Source organism: Leptidea sinapis, chromosome 13 (assembly GCF_905404315.1).
Source record: "Leptidea sinapis chromosome 13, ilLepSina1.1, whole genome shotgun sequence".
Taxonomy (NCBI): Eukaryota; Metazoa; Arthropoda; class Insecta; order Lepidoptera; family Pieridae; genus Leptidea; species Leptidea sinapis.
Genome location: NC_066277.1, coordinates 12,750,984 through 12,763,142, shown reverse-complemented (window position 1 = coordinate 12,763,142; position 12,159 = coordinate 12,750,984). Strand labels below are relative to the sequence as shown.

The window sequence follows — 12,159 nt, the reverse complement described above, 5'->3', positions numbered from 1 at the left end:
CCCGGAATCTTTTCCTGTTTGTTCTTTTGAGAACTAAATCAACTATTGCTAGATTTTTCTGCAACGCTTAAAATACTCTACATCAGAACTCATTTTTGAAATGAAACAAAAACAGATGCAGCAGACGGACTGTTTCGCTAACTTGTTTTGTTAAAAAATTTCACAGTGAACTCGGCTTTAGAAAAGCTTATACATGACCCAACAGAAGATATATATATCTTAAGTTAACCGAGTAGTTGTCATAGCAAGTTTATGTTTCGCCCTGGTGCTAATATTGTTATTATCACATAAAAAAGGCATAAAAAGCATTTATTACTCAAAATTGATTCCTTTAGAATTCTTTTTGATGGAATTTCTAATATACTAGATACTATTACCGCTTCGGATACAAATGGTGCTCTGAAAGAGAAGAAGCGGCGGAAGAAACTCATAGTTTCTAGAATAATCGGAAGAATGCTTATGTTATTGCCTACATTACATAATCAAGAGTATATTAAGAGTGAACAGTTATAATTATTTTTATTCAAACCTTTTTTTTTGTTTAAGAGATGGCAAACGGGCAAGAGTGATGTGAAGTGGCGAAGTAACCGCAAACAAAGGTCTACAGATGTGTTGCCGGCGTTTAAGTTCGCAGTATGCTTAAAGGTCCATTGTATCGGTTCGGGAAAATTGTAGCTGGTAATTGATTCAACAAAATGGCTGTGCGAGGTAAGAAGTATCTCGCAAAACACACGGTTGTAGAATACTAGTCGTCAACCTATGCCTAACCCCTAACCCCCCGGCGCCTATTACTGCCATGAAGCAGTAATGAGTAAGCATTACTGTGTTTCGGTCTGAAGGTCAAATAGTGAAATTACTGGGCAAATGAGACTTAAAATCTTGTCTCAAGGTGACGAGCGCAATGGTAGTGCCGCTTAGAATTTTTGGGTTTTTCGAGAATTCTAAGCGCAAATTCTCTGCCCATTGCAATGCAGTGCGCATTGCAATGGGCAGAGCGTATCAATTACCATCAGCTGAACGTCCTGCTCGTCTCGTCTCTTATTATCATTAAAAAAAAACCTGATGATTTCGCATTTTGACATAATGACCGGTGGTGGAATCCGATTGAAGGTATCAATAATCAGCCCGAACAGCTCCTCTGAATACACCCCGTGATAAAAGTGATAGAAGACGCAAAGAGAACCCTCGTTTCTTCGCATCGCCAAAGACTCAAGCTGATCGAAGACGACTTTATTTCTTTCATTCGAGCCGCTTTTTGTTTTAAGTGGTTAAATCAAGGGAAGGGATCTATAAGGGATTTAAGGAAGATCTGGGGAGCGCCTGCCCCGGTGAGAACAGTACTCCATGTGAGGCCGAATTTTCGCTATATATTCTTCTAGGTGGAGTACTTACTGAGTACACCAAGCTTTTTAGAGGCCAATTTGGCGTTCTTTTCCAAGGGACCAGGGGACTGAACGTCACTCGATATATCAACGCTCATCTTACCTTCCTTGAGTACTTAGTACTTTTTCATAGTAATTTAAATTACTTAAATATTTAAAATTTTAATAAGTCAAAAGCGCTTTAGATTAAACCTAATTGAATAAAGTTTATTTGCGGTTGTAATATAAAAAATAAGTAAACAGAAGTATTAAGTAAGTTTTTATATAGTTACTAGCTGACCCAGCAAACGTTGTATTGCCAATATTAAAATCGCGATACATGAGTAACTGTTGATTGAACATTTGAAGTTGTATATATTTTTTATGCTGACTCATAATCAAACAAAGTTAAAAAAAAATGTTAAAAAAATTCAAAAAAAAAATTTGGCGTGGACCACCCTTAACATTTAGGGTGATGAAAAATAGATGTTGTCCGATTCTCAGCCCTACCCAATATGCACTCAAAATTTCATGAGAATCGGTCAAGCCGTTTCGAAGGAGTTCAACTACAAACACCGCGACATGAGAATTTTATATATTAGATAATAATATTGCAATAGTTTACCATGAAAAGAGTAGGTATAGGAGAGACCCGATACTGGTCGCTTGTCCTTTATGCCAAAAATAATGAAACCGAATGCTGGTTCGCGGACATACTATATCCATTTTAATACTTTAAAATATTTTAAAATATCCCGAATACTTACCTACATCAATATTTTCTATTGACAAAACAGTGTCTGTCAGGTCAGCTAGTGGAATAATAAACATATGCATAATTCTATATTTAAAAATACGTTTAATTAGCCCCAAGATTATTATGAATGAACCCAACTATGAAATTAATTTCCTAGCGCGGAGTTTCCGGGAGAATACGACGCCTTCAAGTTCATAATACTAATGGATCCGACAGACGTTATCTTGTATGCACACACGTCTTAAATAAAATATTAAACTTTTTTTTAATAAGCTGTTACAGTTACTAACGTTTTGATGATTTTTTTTAATAAAACGCAATTTCAATACCAAATGTCATTAGATGTAGTTACTACACATGAACAATTCGACCAATCGACTGTGTGTAAGTATGTGTATACTTTGAGGTAAGTTATTCAACTAATAGAATATGTTAATATTTAAGAAATTAAAAAAAGAATTGTGTTTTGAAAACAATGAACTATAAAGATAAATTTATAGGTTAGAATGTTTGTTAATCATCGCTCGAGTATTATTGATACAAAAATCATGTAAAATACTCACTTGAACAACAAAATTGCAATATATATACTTATATACTATACGTACACCTCAAAACCCTTTACAAACTAATTACGTATTAATGTAATATTTCAATAAGTACGTAATTTATCTTAACAAAATCATGAATCTGAACGCAGCGCCTACTATTGGGACACACTAAAATTAAAATTAAATACTTTCGAATATTCGACACTGCGATCGCACCGGATCCAATGTAAAGCATTCCAAAATTAACAATAAGTTAAAAATTAATTAAGTAAACATTGTCCAGAGTACTGTATTTTCAATTTGAGACATTATCGAATTCAGTGGAATAGCGTAAGACGAACAGACATACATACACACAGAATAATTATATGTAAAGATGTAATATATAAATACCTGTGACTTCTCTAGTCATGCTGCGATGGTTACGAATGATTGTAACACATACGGTTATCTGAACTTCGTTTGTATTCCAAAAAAATATATAAATAACTAGCTGACCCGACAGACGTTGTTCTGTAGATAGTAAAAATACTGTTTAATAGGAACTTGCCAATAATATTTCAAAACATCAAGAATTATTACGTAAAAAATGCTCCCTGTTATTATAACGATATTGTTTCACAGCGGAACTGTCAAACCGTACGTCACTGAATTCTCTCATAGAAAATATGTGCATACAAAACAAATATTGAAATTAAAAATAATTATGGGTCCCAAATCGAAATAAAAACTATCCTATCTCTCAAGTTGGACCAAACTGCACTCCATGAAGTAATCCCCATTTAAATCCGTGCATTAGTTTAGGAGTCCATCGCGGACAAACAACGTGTCACGTAATTTATATATATTAAGATTTAAATAGTGTGTATCAAGCCTAATGTATCTGATTGCTACAATCAGTAACGAAGCTCTCACGTAGCTCGTAGCGGCCCCAACCAATCACTTCAGTCCGAGCAACAGAGATGAGTGGAGCGATTTATTCCCACTGAAACATTTACGCGTGAAGTGTTGTGGAATTTGTGTTATTGTAGTGGCTGCCCATGTAAGTTTTAAAGGCGATATTATAATAATATTATTAATCCAACTTGTAAAATAAGCGCTTTAACGTTGAATTCATGTTTCATTTTAATTATAATATCTTTGTTTCACATAAGAAATTGATACATTATTTAAAACCAAACAGTTACATATTCTGTACAACATATAAAAAAAATATACAAATAATTTTAAAATAATCAAATTATTGCCCTATTTTGTAATATTATCGTGTTTATTGTATATCTTTAATTATATGCTTATTAATAATAATATACTGGTCGGCCGAGAAGTTGTCGTGCAAAGCTAAATTTTGAATTTGGCTCATTTTATTGGCCAATGTTCTGGGAAGTTTTTAAAAATAGTTAGAAGCCATAGGCACCCCATTTTTTTTTGATACCTTGAACATTTTCATGAAATTAGCTGGAGCAGTTATCTTGAACTTACGACTCAATTCTAAACTAGTTCCGCATTGTCTAAACTATTCATAGGATTTAGGAATATAGGATAGGAAACATTTCTTATGTGGTGATTGCAACTGTAGTTAATAATTATCAACAATAAAATTAACTAAAAGTGTTCAAGAAATTAGAAAAAAGTCCTAAACCACAATTAGGTGAAAAAAGCGGATTAAAGGGGAAAAAATTATTATCTCCTAAACTACGCAAAATCGTAGAACACACATAGGGGTGATTCGGATTCTCATCACCATGAGGCTTTCAAATTTTAGCTTTGGATGTCAACTTCTCGGCCACACTGTATACTGAAATAGTAAGCCTAGATATTTTCAAACAATCCGCTTCATCTTTTTAACAAAAATTTAAAAAAAATGTCCACCACATAGAAATCCTCTTTTAGTTTTATTATTGTATAGCATTATTTGTTATTTTATCTTATTTTATTTTATTTTTACTCTTACATAGTCCATAATATTGTATTTTAAATGTATTGTTTTTCGTTTGTTTCAATTTTTGTGTTTTGTATTATGGTATTGTTTTCGATTTCATTATTCATGTTGAGTTAGCCTGTAAGTGAGGTATACTATTTCTATATTTAAATTTAAAAGTGTGCTTTAGACTAAGGATTATATTGTGTGCGACGTTGGCTTCCTAAATAAATAAAATATCTACTCTAACTCTTTTATCTTTAAATAATAAGTTATAGTTGAAAAAAACTTTTTATATACTCTTTAAATAACGCTGTTTAAAAAAATATTTATACTAAAGAAATCAGTTAAAAGCAATAATAAATTAAAAGTAGGCACTACTAGGATAAGTAGTGTCTAACGGCCGTTTTCAACAACCTATCTATCCTTAGTTTAACTTACTAGAGGTAGACAAATCTATCCTTTTACGATTACTTACGTTTCAATAACTTATTGACAGATGTACTATAACTATATTGGACATAACTATGCATAGATAAGATCTTTTCATTAAACGGTGATAGCAATGTATGCGTAACTAGAGACACTTTATTGAAAACGGCCGTGAGTCGTTTTTTCCTTTCATACAAAATTTTAAGCCCTTCATTATTCATTATGATGTCATTCTTATTTTTATTTATTTATTTATTTTTACGAAAAAAAGGGACGAGACAAGCAGAACGTACAGCTGATGGTCACCGATACGCCTTGCCCATTACAATGCAGTACCAGGATTCTTGAATGAATGAATTGCGCTCGTTACCTTGAAACATAAAGTGTTAAGTCTCATTTGCCCAGTAATTTCACTAGCTACGGCGCCACACAATACACTAAACACAATATTTTTTTCAAATTACTACTTCACGAGAGAAATAGGTGCCGTTGTGGGATCCATAATCTAGCCGGCGTCAAAAACTACCACCCATTCCAAAAAGAATTCCTCGGCGGGCTTTTCTTTTTCATAAAAAAATTTAGTTGCAAACTATGAACGTACAATTATACTTTGTATTTAATTGCCTGAGGACGGTCGCTCCATTCACAATCTGTGGCATCATTAAAAAGAAAGTAATTTATGTTATAGTAACCTTTACCACACAAACGTTTTAAATATCGTAATACTTTTGTTTTGAACATTTTCTGAGATCTTCTTGTAAAAGCATCATTAGCTAAAAAAGCATAAATAAATAAAAACACAGTTTAATAGAAAACTTAAAAATACTGTGATTAACATAAATATATTTTATAGAAAAAAAGTGTGGGGCGCATGTTAATATATTTTCAAAATGACTTTACTTTTATCAATATCTGTCAATCAACTATTTAAACAATTGACACATGGGGTACATGATTTGACAACGAATGATCTTTTATTTAAATAAATACAAACTTCAAAATACCACATAGAGATATGGCGTTTCAATTTAAGTGTAGAAGGCTCCTACTCTTGTCTTAAAGTAAATCAAATCACATTGTAAACACTTTATTCATGTAGGTCAAGGAAATTACACTTATTAAGCTTAAAAGTTTTCTTTTCTTTTTCGGAAAAAGTTGAACTTTAATGAGAAGAAGTGCCAAGAAACACACTGCTATTCTTTTAAATTAATATTTACAGCTTCATTGTTTTACAAACACAATAAATATGTCTAATTAAGTATAGTAGATGTGTCCGTATATACAAGTATAGGTCCTTTTATCTGTCTCATTCTGACAAGCGGGAGAGAAAGGGAAGTGAATACTTGTCAATAATTGTACCATATTTTATGGAAAAATATTAGTTTTACTAAATCATTTTCGCTTTTGGCCAACCCATCTTCTACAAGTAAAATAAACTTACTGGTGATAAGACACAACATCCTTTTTTGCGTCGTGAACGGATTGTTTGGGCACTTTTTTATGGCACAATTATTAGACATGGTGATTGACACACAGTTGGCTAAGGAGAAAAGTGTGCTTACATTGTCTTTAAGCACACTTTTGCGGTTCCGCTATCAGACTGCGAATAATATGTCGCTATGTATAGAACGTCATTAACAAAGTCAATATTTACTACGAAATTTTAAATTTGCGTTCAAATAAAGTTGTGTATAAAATGAATTAAACTTCTTCCTCTTTTTCTATTTCACCTGAAGCAGGCTTTAAATCAAATAATAAATGTTACGTTTCAGTATATTCTTCTTCTTCACACGGGCGCTTTCCGCAACTCGACGTCATATGCGCCTATTTTGCGTGCGAGGGTGGTAGAGGCTACTCCAACCAGCCTAGCTCCTCCAAGAAGTCACCCAACCTCTTAACGTCGCGGAAGACTTCCCGAAGAGCGCCTGGTGACCCCAGGTGCTTCGCCCTGTATTTTGCCACCTCACTGCATTCCAGCAGAACGTGAGCTGCTGTTTCCTCTGCCCCCAGGCAACCTCTGCATAGAGGACTGTCCGTGACACCTATATTAAAAAGATGCATGTTTCAGTATTTTGGCATGAAATAATATCAATTGCAATGAATTGGCATATAAAGTCGATAATTCATCACTATGTAAAAACTAGTGGACCCGATAGACGTAGTCCTGTACACACGTCTTAAACTTGAAAAATCGGTCCAGCAGTTAGAAGGAGTTCACTAACATACATGTGAGCAGGAGAATTATATTATATGGACAGAATTAAGAATCTTAACTAATCTCAAATTCACTGGAACACACAAAAAAAAATCATCAAAATCGGTCCAACCGTTTAGGAGGAGTTCAGTTACAACAAACGCACAAAATAAATATAATATTACGACTAGCTGACCCAGTAAACGTTGTATTGCCGATATTAAAATCGTGATACAAAAGTAACTGTTCATCGTAGATGAGTGAAAATTTGTAGTTGTATGTATTTTTAAATGCTGACTCATAATCAAACAAATTTAAAAAAAAATGTCAAAAAAATTAAAAAAAAAATTGGCGTGGACCACCCTTAACATTTAGGGGGATGAAAAATAGATGTTGTCCGATTCTGAGACCTACCCAATATGCACTCAAAATTCCATGAGAATCGGTCAAGCCATTTCGAAGGAGTTTAACTGCGACATGAGAATTTTATACAGGTGTCCCAAAGTTATGGGACATGAAGGGAAAGTACCTTAAATATCGCAGAAAGGCTATTTTACTGAAAGAAGACTTTATGTTATTTTTAAAAGTTAGTACTTCTGCATTCTAAGATTTTCTTAAAATTACTTGCATCGTCTGGGAATCAAACCGACTGAAATGTAAAAAAAAACCCTACTTTTATGATGCCAATCGAAAGAATGGCCAAAAACTAATAACTCTTCTTAAGTAACATAGTATTTTAAAAGAAAGGAATAACGTAAAATGAATTTTTTCCTACTTGGATTGGTACGAATGGACCGATTAGATGGCCGGCCAGATCCCCGGACCTTACACCATTAGATTACTTTTTTTGGGGATACGTGAATGATATACAAAAAACGATTCAAGAACGTGGGTGAGTTACAAACAGAATTGTGCCATATCATATCGAGTATTCACCATAAAATGATAAGAAAATCAACAGGCAGCGGACTGATTAAAATATTGGCGATTTGCGTAAGACAAGAGGGATCACATTTTGAGCATTTAATTAATTAATTTACAAAAAAATACCCACTTAATTGACTACTTTTTTTAAAAATACTATGTTACTTGAGAAGAGTTATTAGTTTTTGGCTATTCTTTCGATTGGCATCATAAGAGTAGGGGTGTTTTTTTTACATTTAAGTCGGTTCGATTCCCAGACGAGATAAGTAATTTTTAGAAAATCTTTGAATGCAGAATTACTAACTTTTAAAAATAACAAAGTCTTCTTTCAGTAAAATAGCCCATCTTCGATATTTGAGGTACTTTCCCTTCATGTCCCATAACTTTGGGACATCCTGTATATTAGATGTCTTCCGCCGCGTCTGTCTGTCTGTCTTTTCGCGATAAACTCAAAAAATACTGCATCGATTGTCATGCTCTTTTCACCAAACGATTCCGTGTTTCACGAGGAAGGTTTTAGCATATAATTTGTTTAATTTTTGTGTACATTAACAGTATTTGTTGAAGATGTCGGAATGAAATAAGCCGTCTGGGAGCTTTCAACGAAAACGCTGTCTAAATCCATTGAGATATAACAAAATAATTTATGGTGGAACTGTGTATCAAATATTTTTCTACAGAATGAATCCGCGATGGCATATCAGATCAAATCAAATCAAATCAAAATCAGTTTATTCACGTAGGTCACGGAAATGACACTTTTGAATGACAAAAAAAAAAAAATCTTATTGAATCTACCGCTACTTCGTAAAGGGTTAAGCTAATGAGAAGAAGTAGCAAGAAACTCATTGCCACTCTTTTATATCAAGATTTACATTTACATCGATTTACAAATCATTTCAATTACAATATAATATGTAAAATGTAAAATGATGCAACAGACACACTCAAACGTCAAATAGTCAATGTCTTATATAATACTAGCTGACCCAGCAAACGTTGTATTGCCGATATTAAAATCGCGATACAAAATTAACTGTTGATCGTAGATGGGTGAAAATTTGAAGTTGTATGTATTTTTAATGCTGACTCATAATCAAACAAATTTAAAAATAAAAAAGGAAAAAAAAAATAAAAAAAAATCGTGTGGACCACCCTTAACATTTAGGGGTATGAAAAATAGATGTTGGCCGATTCTCAGACCTACTCAATATGCTCACAAAATTTTATGAGAATCGGTCAAGCCGTTTCGGAGGAGTACGGGAACGAACATTGTGACACGAGAATTTTATATATAAGATTATATCATAAGTCTATCTCTTAAGGATAACATACTATATCCATTTTAATACTTTAAAAATTGGCAAATATAAAGTGGCAATGTAAAAGCGGTTTTCACAAATACGATATTAATCTTTATCATTTTATTACTACATACAATCATTAATTTCCGATGGCTTTAGACTACATTACTCCCGAATACGTAGGGTACCACATTTTTATTTCTATTGACAGAACAGCGTTTGTTGGGTCAGCTAGTAATATTATAAGTACTGAATGACAGCATTTTGGGTGACTGCCTACTCGACCCACTTATTTTAGACTCGAACCAAAGAATAACATCTGTATTTTTCTTTCTTGGTAGGTATTTTGATAGTTAGATAGAGAAGTGTCGATTTAAACGTTTACTACACAAAGAGATGTTTAGCTTGGCAACAACTTCAAAACGTTGAAACAATTTATTTTATACTTTCATGTTTTACAGTAGTATTTATACGCTATACCTATAAATATATATATATATATATATCTTGTCTTGCCATAAATACTGAAACAAACAAAAAAATTATTTATTTCTTACAAATAACATTTATTACTTTTATAGTGTGTTAGTTTAATACATAAAAATAAAACAAATTTTGAATAAAAAAGCTTAATCGAAGAAAACTCCATTGGCTGCAATACAGTCCTTTAAACGTTGAGGCCAGTTATCAATAGAACACAATCTTTCCATGGGAAAATTCTTCACTGCCACTCGTACGGATTGTTTTAGGGACTCCAAATTATCATGGCGTTCAAAACAAGCCGTAGTCTCTAAAACTGACCATAAAGCCATTCAGCCGATTAAGATCCCATTTTAATATCGCAAACTCGTCAAAACTCGTCACTAAACAACACCTGAGGTTGGCTTTGGGTAAGTGCCCTCTAAGCCTTCATCGAAAGCGACCTTCGGAGGTATTAGGTACGCGAGCAATTTTATATTTTGAACTAATAACTTCAAATAGAATAATATTATCAATATAAAAATAAAAAATCCCTGAAGATAGGACCGACCAGGCACCACAAGCCTCGCCCGTTCACGAGCATGACGCATGGGCCAGCCATCGCTTGCCTTGCACATATATTAGGGAAGGTGCCATTCATACGGTGCCGACCTTATGTAGATATAAATTCTAAAAACGAATACATTTTATGGGGCAGGATCGAACTAGGGGCAACGTGGTGAGAGCTCTCGGTTCAATATATTATGCCATGCCACACACGCCTTTTAGCCGATCGTCCACTGCTAACTCAACTAAATCAGTTTTGCTTAGCTCTCATAGCGTCAATTTTTTATACATGTGCATACTCACACACACACACACACGCCTTGGTTATCTTTTATTTATTAATATATAATATTTTTTTAAATCGATTCTGCTAATATATGATTTCATTCTATAATTAAAAAATTTAAGTAATCTTTTATGGCCTTATGATAAAACCTAGGTAAAGATTGTAAAAATAAATTTGTACGCTTTTGATTACGAATAAAAAAAATATAAAATCCATCGCACACTACGCCAGCTAAGCTACATAAAATAGCCCAACTAAGTCGAAATAACTTAAATTAACCGCCTCTCACCCCTTTAGCTTATTCCTCTGGCGCCTTTCGCTAAGATTTTTGTTTGTGTTTTTCATGTAAAATAATCTTTCTTCATTTCCTACAACGAACGTAATCCCCCACCGATCTCATAGCTTTGCTCTGCTTACACCAAAATCCGATTAATTCCACATTTCACCGCAAACTGACCATTACTAACGAAGTTTTAGCTTATTAATTCTCGATGGACAGACGGATATATTTTATAGTTTTTTTTAATGAAAATAAGCACATATGTACAGGTTAACACAGCTTGGTCCACTAATTCTACTATTTTCATTTAAATTATACCCTAAACACCCAAATTTCAATAGTGTCTCTAAATTATCATCATCTCTAAATTAAAACCTAAAGTTACGCATACTAAAAAAGAAGAGGGCAGTGTCAGTAAATTGTGCCAAAAACCATCTGTCTACGGCAAATACCTCCTCCGAGTTAATAAATGGTGCTAAACTTCATTAAAATGCATAAAAGGCATTTATTTTCTCAAAATTGATTCCTTTAGAATTCTGTTTGATGTCATTTCTAATAACTACTAGATACTACTACCGCTTCGGAAACAAATGGCGCTCTCAGAGAGAAGAAGCGGCGCAAGAAACTCTCCCAGCATTCTTTGTTTGCGCTCTCTTCAATAAAAATATACAATATTGTACAGTCATTTCTATCGCTATAAAATAATCACAATCTAGTCCCAGGCTGTTCGATCATTTAGATATTCAGCAGTGGAGTAATAGGATTTACGACAGAGCCATTTTTTTGTAAAACATTTAAATTTATTTATAGATAATGCCTGAAGAGTGGCTGGGACTTTATTATGGAAGTTTATACATTTACCCTTAAAGCTATTATGTATCTTATGAAGCCTACTAGAATAAGTTACAAGCAATCCCTTATTTCTAGTTTTATAATAATGAAAATCACTATTAAGAGCAAAAAGGTGACATTATGACAACTACTACAGTCCCCCTGAAAACTAGATCTGGAAGGTCTTGAAACACCCGATGTTTTTTTATTTAACTAAAATAATATTAAAAATGTAACTTTTACGCAAAAACCTAATGTAAAACACAGTTTCAATTACACGCGTTTTAATCCT

At 33.3% G+C, this 12,159-nt stretch overlaps 1 protein-coding gene across 2 annotated transcripts in view; it reads left to right on the top strand.

The window, feature by feature from the left end:
* The window catches only part of LOC126967651 (orexin/Hypocretin receptor type 1-like), a 105,274-nt gene that overhangs the window by 30,633 nt on the left and 62,482 nt on the right, over positions 1-12,159 (top strand). Inside the window, exon 1 of one of the 2 annotated variants that reach the window (XM_050812228.1) lies at positions 3,567-3,711. The exons of the other annotated variant lie outside the window; for it this stretch is intronic. The gene's annotated coding sequence lies outside the window, so the exon portion shown is untranslated. Of the gene's footprint in view, positions 1-3,566; positions 3,712-12,159 lie in introns of those variants that run through there. 2 annotated transcript variants of the gene reach the window in all.